This window comes from Sebastes fasciatus, chromosome 18, assembly GCF_043250625.1.
Source record: "Sebastes fasciatus isolate fSebFas1 chromosome 18, fSebFas1.pri, whole genome shotgun sequence".
Lineage (NCBI taxonomy): Eukaryota > Metazoa > Chordata > Actinopteri > Perciformes > Sebastidae > Sebastes > Sebastes fasciatus.
Genome location: NC_133812.1, coordinates 16,465,882 through 16,477,341, shown reverse-complemented (window position 1 = coordinate 16,477,341; position 11,460 = coordinate 16,465,882). Strand labels below are relative to the sequence as shown.

General features: G+C 41.5%; 1 protein-coding gene across 1 annotated transcript in view; it reads left to right on the top strand.

Annotated features, from left to right (window-relative positions):
• Positions 1–239: 239 nt before the first annotated feature.
• LOC141756652 (tyrosine-protein phosphatase non-receptor type 14-like) overlaps positions 240–11,460 on the top strand; it is a 45,488-nt gene continuing 34,267 nt past the window's right edge. The window contains exon 1 of the mRNA XM_074616552.1: positions 240–608. The gene's annotated coding sequence lies outside the window, so the exon portion shown is untranslated. The remainder of the gene's footprint in view (positions 609–11,460) is intronic.

The window sequence follows — 11,460 nt, the reverse complement described above, 5'->3', positions numbered from 1 at the left end:
AAGCAAAGAAAAGTCTGAAAATATGATTACATAATTTGGTGCAGCAGAAATATGTATTTTCTACTTCACCATCCTTTAATCATCTCTTGACCTCTTGGGGTTTCTCTTGTGACCCTCTGTGAGGCCCCCCGAACCATTGCTTTAAACACCTCCTTAAACTAAAAACACGAGATTTACAATATTTTCTGCAGCTTTTGAACGCAGCATGTGCTCCTCTCTCCCCCCTGTCCTGAACGCCTCCATTGGACTAGACTCACTAGAGGGACCACTACTATAAACATTACCAGAGTCCCTGCTCCAGAAGAAGACCCCGTCGGAGCTAAACCACGGTCGACTTGGACAACTTTTTCTAAATGTTTTAATCACTTTTGTGCTCTGTGGAAAAAACTAAAACACTTTTGGAGTTGAAGCAAAGACAAGGACTGAGTTTTTTTGTTCTGAAAGTTGCGCTCGTATGATTCAAGAGTCTCTCGAGATTTTGTTTTCCTACATGGGAGTTTATCCAGAAGACCATATGGGGATTATGTGTTTGCTGTGAGGTTCAACGAACGTCGAGGATAAAAAGGAAAGAGGAGTTTTCTCCACGGAATGTAGCAAAAGGATTGAGGGTGAGTTGTTGCAAAAAAAGGAGAGTTTTTGCTACTATGTATGTTCTTGGTTGTTTCCAATCCTCTCTAGTTTAGAGGAAAAACTCCTTTTAGCTGTGTTGAAATGTAGGCCAAATGGCTGGGCCACGTAGGGCAGACAGGGGATCCCAAATATTCTCATGCTAAGCCCCCACCCTGTCCTCCTCCTCCTCCTCCTCCACATAAACATACATTAAAATACAGACTGAGACCCCAATCCTCCTCTCCTCTTGGTGAGACTACTGTTGGGGTTGGGTGTGGAGAACTTGTAGGTAACTGGAAAACAGTGTGAAGTTACACCTCTAACCAGAACAGCCTCAAACATTCACTTAATGAGTTATATTAATATACTAAATATGGAGCCCTCTGCAGGACCCCCCCATCCTTATAGGATCCAGTTTGGACATCTTTGGGGAGGCAAAATGGCACATGCACTTTGTTATTATACCTAGAAATGACTATTGTACACTGAAAACAACCTAGTGGGCAATGCATGGAGTCATCTAGGTAGAAACAAGACACTGAGAGCTGCACATCCATCCATCTCAAAGATAAATAGATAGATGGATAGATATATAGATGTACTTTATTGATCCCAAATACAATATGAAGAATATATTAGAATACACTATAACTATACCAGACTACTAGCATAATATAACAACAATAATAACATACTAGATACAATAGTAAAATGTGCAGAACAGCCCCAAACTTTCAGTTAATGAGGTGAAGTTATATTGATATACTAAATATGGAGCCTTCTGCAGGACCCCCCACCTTGACCTTATAGGATCCAGTTTGGGCATCTTTTGGGGAGGCAAAATGGGCACATGCACTTTGTTATTATACCTAGAAATGACAATTGTACACTGAAAACAACCTGCATTAACAGAGTTGACTGATTTTTTTTAGTGGGCAATGCATGGAGTCATCCAGGTAGAAACAAGACATAGAGACTGAGAGCTGCACATGCATCCATCTCAAAGATAGATAGATAGATGTACTTTATTGATCCCAAATTGGGAAATTCTTGTGTTACAGCAGCAGGTTATCCAGGCAATCCACAGAGATAGCATCTATAGTATACACAATATGAAGAATCTATTAGAATACACTATAAATATACCAGACTATTAGCATAATATAACAACAATAACACCATACTGTATACAATAGCAAAGTGTGCAATGACATACTATGTATTAACATAGTGTGCAAGTTACAGTTTAGTTTTGAAATGAGGTATTAAACCAATGTGATTGCAGTTTCTACATGATGGGTTAATAAATGAGCTTGCAGATGATGACATTATCATCATTTGTTTGCCCTGCTCACACCCTGTGTGTGTGTGTGTGCACCGTGCATGCATGTTTGTGTGAGAGAGTATGTAAAAGATGTGTTTGGACATGCACCTTGGACTACAACCATTACTGTAAAAAAAAGGGGAGAGTTCTGTAAAAAGGCAAATATAGCATAGCTGCAGGAGGCGTAGGCCGTACACACATACACATATACACATCTGGCTGTCTTTATAAGCTCAAAGGCATGCTGTGTAAATTATATGGTGCCAGAGCAAGTGGCTTGGGAGTACACACCACTTTTAAAACACTGGTGGAGGATTTAAAGGACCAAGAAGTCAGAGTTGTAGGTACCGCCTTCATTCATGCTCCGCATCACCTGCATGGTGAGGCTTTTTTAAGTCTTGACACACATGGTAGAGGGGTTACATATCTAATATATGTTTATTATGTTTATGTTGCCCTCCATGTCCTTGAAAACAAAAGGAAAAGTTTCTATGTGCTCCTGAAATGTTAACACCAAGTCCCAGAGGCTTGTTTTGTTTACATTCAGCATGGTAAGATTATAATAGGTGTTTACTGCATAACGTAAAAGTAAAAGTGGCTATTGTTTGTGTAGCCAGTGGTCATTTGAGTGTAAAGGCCATTTGATTGCTATGTGGGGCGAACACACCTGTAATTTTGGTCAAGTGCTCGCGCTGTAGCACAGGACGAGAGGGAGGGAGAAAAAGCTATTGTTGTTATTGTCGTAGACGTTTAACTGAAGGAGAAGAAATGTACAGGGTAAAACAACAGAACTGGTGGTTCTCTTGTTATTCTGCAGAGAATAGGCCGTGACCTTCGACCTCTTTCTTAATTTGAATGCATTCCTGATAGAATAACAATATCAAGTTGTTGTGATGTAAAGTATAGCTGTCTACATTAATGAGAAACGGCAAACATTTTATAGACCAAACAACTAATCGATTAATCGAGAAAATAATCTAAAGATGAATCGATTAGTTGCAGCCCTACTTTAGCTTTAAAATGCTTAGTTCATTAATCTCTTTTTCTTTTACACAAAGGAATTAATCAACAACAAATTTTATAATTAATTAACCATTAGAGTCATTTATCAAGCAAAAGAGCCTAAAACTAGGTGGTTCCAGCTTCTCAAAATATTAGGATTTTCTGATTTCATCTTTGTAAATTAAATATATTTAGGTTTTTGACTGTTCGTCGGACAAAACAAACAACTTGAAGATGTAGCCTTTGGCTGTAGGAAATTGTGATCTTTCATAATCTTCTGACATTTTATAATCAACAAATGAATTGCTGTTGTCATAAGTTACAAACCTAAATGCAATTATTTCTCTTTCTATTGAAACAAATAGCCATTCATATATGAATAGAATATTAATCTGCGTTTTTAGGAATACAGTAATTAAAAACATGTTTATAAAAAAGTCTAATATAAAATGTGATATTATTAAATACAATATTGTGCGAGCGTGGTTTATGTATGTGACTGTGGATCAGTAACGTGTGTGTGTGGTGAGTGTATTCAGACTCGCAGAGATGCTTTTGTCAGAGTTGTGTAAGCGCGGTGCTCTCTGGCAGCCCGGCAGACAACAACAGAGCAGAGAGCGTGCTGCGACCTGCCCAACTCTCCCACACTCCGCCACCTTCCAGGTGCTGCGGGCAAGCTGTCAATCACTGCTGGCCCCGCCCCCTCCCACCCCCCTCAGACCCCTCTCCGTCCGATCAGCAGAAAACACACATATTTATTAGGGTATTTTGTGAGGAAGTGTGTAGCCCCACTTCTCTTTTCTCCTAACAGAGACATTTTCCATTTGATGTCAAGTTTAAAATGTGTGAATTTTCCTTTCCTCGCAGCCATTATGTGTGTGGGATACAGCCGGATGTCAGCAGCAGTAGCAAAGTGTCGCTGCTTTCATAGGCCTGTAAACTCTATTGAGGTCCCTGTTAGTGTTGGTGTGCCTCCGCTGTGAGAAAACACTCGGTGGCTTTTTGGTGATTGAGCATGTGTGTGTGTGGAGTTGTGTTTGTGTGTATGGTGTGATGTGGTTCCCAGGAGGAGGGGGCATGGAAAATGTGAACAGCACCGTGGTTTGGCTGGAGCAGACGTGGTGGCCGATGGTTGATGGTCCTGTGTTTCTGTTGTTGAGGTAGAGAGCCACCGCTATCAGCCTCGCTGTCGCTCCCATCCGTCCTGACCAACTGTACCAACATGATAAGAGCCTGAGAAACACCGGTGTCACACCTCTTCTTCCCTTTCTGCCCCTTTCCCCATATCCTCACTTATCTTTACACTCACACATGTGTACACACACACACACACACACACACAATGCACTCTTCCTCTCAATCATATCTCCCAACTCTCCCTGCCTCCTTGTCATCAATCCCCAGATTTCACTGCCACAGGATGAGTCGGCAGCGCTACGTCATTGTTGGGTTTGGAAAACCGGTCTCTGGTCAGTGTTAGGCTGCTCCCTCTTTGATCCTCCCCCTCTTCATGTTCCATTGACAGTGTTTAGATGGTTATGCCAGCCTGAAACACTGGGCATTCCCTATCTATTACTGTCAACTGTGGCGCAGGGCTGCAGCACATCAACACGTTTCTATTGTTTTCCTGCAGTTCCTTTGGTTTTATGATATTTAGGTGTGATGTCAGACATTTAATATCAAAAATGTGGAGCTAGAAAATCATATTGTTTACCTTTTTATGGAGCACAAGTGGTCCAGTCGTTCAAAATTCATAGTCTGCAGCTCTATGCAAAGGTATTTTATGTTCTAAAAGCAGCATCTTTTTAGATTTTTTTTATAATTTTTGTCTTTGCACATACCATCATGTCTCCTCCAGTAACAGTAACTACAAAGCATTGAAGTTGAAAAATTTGTAAGAAAGTAGCTGTGTCTTCAATATGTCCGGATGCATGACACGGACCTTGAGAGTTATTTGCAAAAATGTTTGAACTCCATCCTGCCCAGCACTCAGATACCTCTTATGGCACAGGATGGTACATGGAATTTGCAATACACAAGGCATGCACAAAGCCTTGATTCAGCATTTCAGGCTAAATTATCGCCTGTAAGTGGAAGATATGGTGGATGTTTTAACAGCAATCCTAAATGCATGCCATTTCCAAATAGGACGTGATGTTGCATCGGCTGATGGTAGCAGCATGTCCATAAACTCAGCTGCTAAATGAACACAAAACAATGTTCTGCTCTCTGTTCGGGCTGTTCTCATACATCATTCGTAGCTATACCTTTGAAATGTAATGCACTGTGATTCGTATATATATCCCACAAAATCAATTCATAGGTAATCCATGTAATTGTGACCCAGGAAGTATAAAGAGCGTCAAATGCCGCGTAGGGAAGAGGTCGCGGTGGATGGGTGGGTCAGAAAACACCAGACTTTTGCCCAGGAGACCGGTGTTCATTTTTTCAATCAATTAAATTCAAATGGCTTTATAGGCATGACGTAACACTGTACATATTGCCAAAGCATATTCAAATGATGAACATTTACAGTAGTTACATTTCATTAACATCAATAAAATAAAACAGAAATCATAACGCCCCACAAGTGAAAATTTGTTGGAACAACAATATCATACTCTCAGCGTTTTTAAAGTCAGCGTTGATTTATCTGTCCTGTAACTCCAGTACTTAAGTTACACCACTTCCGTAGTTATTCTAACCCAAACCACGATCTTTTCCTAAACCTAACTAAGTAGTTTTGTTGCTTAAAGCTAACCCAAGTTGTTTCCTGTGAAGACGGGCGTTTATTTTGAAAAGACTAGAGCGGAAATTGACATCAAGTGTTGCCAGACATTCTTAAGAAACACACGAAAAATGAGGAATAACCTTTTGTAAGATATCACACGAACCGTTGTACGAGGATATGTTGCTCTGTTACACATACAAGTTTAAAATTTCTGAATTTTGTTTTACTTTCAGCAAAGCTTTTATGATTTCCACCCCTTAGTTGAACCCCTTGGTCTGTGCAGAAGTGTGCATGTGTGATGGAGATAGAGAGGGAGACTGGGAAGGAGAGAGCGTGTCAAGCTACAGACGAGGCTCCCTTCACTGTCTGGATGTCACCTTTGTGCGAACACTGTGCTCTGTGTGTTTGTGACCGTTGCTGTGCTCTCATGTAATAGAGAGAACGTGTGCATGTATGTGTGTGTGTGTCTGTCTTTGTCTCAAAAGATGGAGCTAGAGGAAGAGAGAGAGAGGAAAATAAAGAGAGTTGGAAAGTGAAGAAGCAGATGCGCTTGTTAGAAACACGCTGTCTGGCCGCCTGGCTCCACCATCTGTTTGCAGCTGCTGATGTTTGTGTGTGACAGACAGTATGTTCGTGTGTGCAGACACTGTAGCAATGGAAGCAACCGTACTGTATATTGTGTAACATATATTTAAGTTCATTCCTTTAAGGTGAGGACATGTAAAGGCAAAGTCTACTGTGTTTTTTTGTTTTTTTAAAGCATGAAAGCACACACACACACACATAAATGCTTCGCTCAGACAGAAACACACATGGTCCGAGTGTCAGATAACAGAGAGCCCTGGTGGTGTGTCCTCCTGGGAGAACAATTACTGTGTAGTGTGCGTGCATGCTCCTTTACTGTATGCGCTTTGTTATATAGCAAAAGATTACACAGTTTTGTGTTTTTACTGCCCAGTGAATTAGGCAGTGAGGTTCAGTCAGGTCAAGTCTGATCCAGGGTCAGCTCCCAGTAGCTTTGGCTGTGTGTGTCCAGGAATGTGTGCAGACTTCAGAGCCGTATTTCCCCCAAAACATCCCACTATACTGACTGAGCTTGTCTCAGCTCCTTGGTAAGCCAGTGGGGCAAAAGAGGATCAAAATCCAAAGAAGATTTTTTTTTTTTTTTGGTAAACATCAGACCAAATGTGGTTGTTTTGGAGCAGACGTTGGTGTAATGTAATAGTTCAAATTCTTGTGTTTTAGGTCTGCTTGGAGTAACAGATGGCTTAGTCACAAGATAGGACAATACATGGGAGTCTTCTGTGTGACTGCAGAAACTATTAGTCAATTGATTTATTAATCAACAAGAAGTTTGATGGTGGATTTATCTGTAACCCATTCATCAAGCAAAAAATAAATGCCAAACATTCTCTGGTTCCGGCCTTTTAAATGTGAGAATTTGCATTTTTTTTTCTCTGATTTTAATTGTAAATGTTTGGTTTTTGGATATGAAAAGAATTTTAATAATGTAACTTTAATTATTTGCCAACATTGTATGGACTAATTGATAAATCTAGAATGGCAACAATTTTGATAATTGATTTTTAAGTTATTTTTTCAAGCAAATATTCCCCAGATGTACTGCTTTTATATTTATATTTATATTTGCTGAAATTTAAATATAAATAAGATAAATATTTTTGAGTTTTTGGACTGTTGTTTGGACAAAACAAGCAATTTGAAGACATCCTCTTGTGCTCAGGGAAATTCTGATGAACATTTTTTTTTTTTTTTTGTACTATTAAGTGAGAAAATAATCTGCAGATTAATCGATAATAAAAAAGGATTGTTAGTTGCAGCCCTGGCTCAATGGTTTCATCACAAAGATAGTCGAGAGATTATTCCACATCCGACCGTAGCAGAAGAATCCAGGAAAAGCAATGCACTATTTGGGGAATATAATGTTTTTATATTGTCAGAACAAGCATTTTGAGCACACTGCCTGTAAATAATTCTTAATTTGAACTCCTACTACGTGACCCAGGCCTGGTTTAAGACTCGTAGACCAAACTGTAAAAAGAGTCCGCTGGAGGAAGAGGAGTTACGAGCTGTGAAGCACTTAACCCCTTTGTTTTGCTACAGCGCTCATGTGTAACAGGAGGGGAGGAGGAAGGGGGTGGTGTTGGTATTTCAGACAGACAAGCAACAGAGATCAGATTGATTGAGTTACACACGCTACACTTGCGTCCTCGGCTCTTGGCGGCCTGCGTCTAATGGTCTTAGCAGTAGGCGACAAAGTGCTGTTTTGTTCCCGCTATTGTGTGGATGTGAATGGAGCAAAGTGACAGACGGGCTGCCGAGAGAGAGACGGAGCACCCACAGCAGCACCCAGACCAGCAGCACCTCTGTTACTCTGCAGATGCTTGGCAATACTATTTACAACTCGTCTTTGTGTCAGTAATGTAAAAGTAATTATTTAAGTAAACATTTTAAGGTGTTTTTTTTTGTGGTGTTTGACCTGCAGTCTGGTTGTAGTTTTTTTAGTGTAAAGCTGCCCGGCTGGCTGTGGTGTTTGTAACAACTTGTTTTGATTTGGTTATTATTCTCAGGTGGGTCCTGTTTTGCTGAGTCCACACCTGAGTGAGTAGTGAGTAAAACATCACACCCTGAGGGGGGAAACCTGTGTCAACATTGTTTTTTAAACTGATTTTATATCCGTCTTTTGTCAGCTGTTAACACATTACATCAACTGAGTGTGCTCCCATTAGTCACTGTTGTTACTACACCTGTCAAGCTCTCCGTTCCCGCACGGCACGGCCCGGCCCGGCACGGCATAGTACGGCACGACACACAGTTTACAATAATAACGGGAGAAGAGTTACCAATTGAAATTCTTCGTAATTTTTGAAACAATGAAACAATCTTTTTATCTCACACAGAGGTAGACAAAAGCAGGCTCCTCATTCCTAGCTGGTGACAACTGTTGCTGGATTCTATAACTGTAGATGGCTATATAAAACATTTGCTCCATGAATTGGTTGAAAAGGTCATCTCTCTGAATTTTTTGGGTTTCCAACTGACTCTTTTCAAAACGAGAAACTTGTAAAAGGGTCTTTAATATTCATTTGATGGCTACATACATGAACGTTGTGCAACGTTGGCTGAGGGTTGCTGGAGTTTAAACTTCCTTAAGTCCAATAAAGAGATGCACAGAGCTGCTAACGTCAGCGTAGCATCCAGAAGCAGCTTCCACACAGTGGGGAAATACTACACATGTGCTTGTCATGAACAGGGCTTTTTTAAAGGTAACCCCGTAACTCAACAAACTCATTTTGTTAACCCAGTTAGTTGATGGTACTTTGGCCTGAGAAGTAACGCCAGGTTACTACTGTTGGTAAAGAGCTTGTTAACTGGACATGCTATTGACTGCAGCTTATGTTAGCACAGATTTTTTGACTTTTTCTTGACCTTTGCTCTTGTGTTTTTGGTTTTTCGATAGGCTAACAGAAAAGGTTGGTGGCTAGAAATTAACACACAAATTGCATGGTTAAGGTTAGGCATTGACCTCGAATAGTTAAGGTTAGTATAGGTCGTCGGGCAGCGAGCTTCGTGCGAGTTTTTGCAAGTTTTTGCACATTTTCACAATTTGCGGGTTACCTTCTAGACATGACCAAAGAAAAGACCACCACTCAAACTCTCTAAATGCAATATGCTAATACAAAACATTGCACACCGCTTCCTGTGCATGTGCAAGGCCCATTGAAGGAGGCTGGGACACGGGCAGACATGGGTCTTGGGGTATGTGGTATAACACATTCACAGTGTAACTGAAGCTGCGGTCGTGTGTTGCGATTTGCTCAATTTCGGCGAGTGCAGACCAGATTTTACTGCGCATGTGTTGTACCCCAAAGATATGACGCGCTGATGACGCGTGACCCAGCCTCTTTCAATAGGCCTTGTGCATGTGCAGGATTCTAAAGTTTGACCGGCCTGCCCTGCTGTTACAGTTGATAAGCAATGATTGGACAATTGCTGCTTGGGGGAGGGGGTTAGCCAATCAGTCAGTCAGCATGCTAGAAACTACTGTCTCTGATGATTGACTTCTCTTTTAGTCAAACAAAGACATTTCAGATCACCAACTACATCAATTACAACATGCTAGAAATAATCAATCAGCCATCATTGTTTAAATTGATCACATTGACATTTTGTGATGCCTAGCTGACGGAGCACACAACACTGTTTCTGCTTTTGCATATGGAAGCACACACAACTTTATTAATGTAGTGCTCAGTTAAAAGTATGCAGGTCTTAGACTTATCTTTTCTAATTTACTCCTGCACACTACATATCTTCTATCTTGATTGATTTATAAAAAACAAACAAACCCGTTATCACACAATGTGTCTGCAAACAGTGCTGAAGAAATGATATACTTGTGGTAATGTGGTTTAAGCACACACAGAAAAAAAAAATCTCTTTTTTATTTTCACCTTTATGCCCCTGACCACACCAGTCTGGAGGGGATAAAGAAGAAACACAACAAAAGATGGGAATGGTTCCATATATATGTATATATATAGCCACAGCTTGCTATCCTGAAAAAGAAAAACAACCCTCTTCCCTCAGTTTTCCCTCTCGTTTTTCTCCATGCCACAAAATTACAATGTGCAAAATTCATAAACGTATACGCTGTTTTTACACGCTGGAAATAAACACGACGGTCGGGAGAGAATGCTGCTGCAGCGCTGTAGCGGCGTTGAAGCAGCGTTTTTTGTGTCGAGGAGTGGGTTCGGTCCCCGGCTATTGTCTGTCTGTCTGTCTGTCTGTCTGTGCTCAACCACACACTTCCAACCACGCCACTGATTACTAGTTTAGAGTTGCACTAACTGCTGTCTGCTCCTCTGGCTAACCTCTGTCGAACCTGGTGTGTGTGTGTGTGTGTGATCCCGTGTGTTTGCGGTGTGCTCTGTTCATGCATGTCTATGTTTGTACACTACACACAGTGAAAGTATGCGTCTTTATTTGTGTCTTTGTGTGTTTATCTGTAGGCTTGTTGACAGGGATTTTCGCGGGGCCCGTGTGCTTGGGAACATATCTTGAGGTGTTTTGGGGAAGTTTTACCGCCAACCTGTGATGTCACTTCCCCTAAGCTTGAGCTAGAGGGGGAGGGTCTGTGGTTCGGGGTCAGGTGGCGGCTGGGGTCACATATCCCAAAGGTGGTTTTACTCACCCATTGTAGCCCGATTATTCATTTGCTGCGGCTTTCTCGCTCGGTGTGTGTGTGTGTGTGTGTTGGCATGAACGCCCAGTAAAAAAAACACAAGATGATGCCACTTTACAGTGAGCCGTCTCCAATGGATTCACGAGTAAGGAATGCGTTACGGCTTCCAAAGGGGCACGGCTGTTACAAAAGACGAGTGTGATTCAGATCGTACCAAACAACACAGCAGTTTGCAGCTCTTTTCATTCAAGACTCGCTCGCTTGTGTCTTTTCTCTCCCGCTCACTCAGCCTCGTCACACACACACACACACACACACACACACACACACGCACACACACACACACACACACACACACACACACTCGCATGCACACACACTTTCTTTCCTTGTGGTGCATACTTGTGTCAGGTGTGCTCTGTTTTTCCAGTCAGGGCAGAGAGGAATCTGGGCCGGGGTCCAAGCTGACTATCAACAGCACATTGCCAGAGCCCGGGACAAGAAGCAACACATCCACTCCATCTTTTACTCCTCCTCCTTCTCCCTCTCTACTCCTCCCCCCTCCTTTTTCATCCTCTCCTGATCACT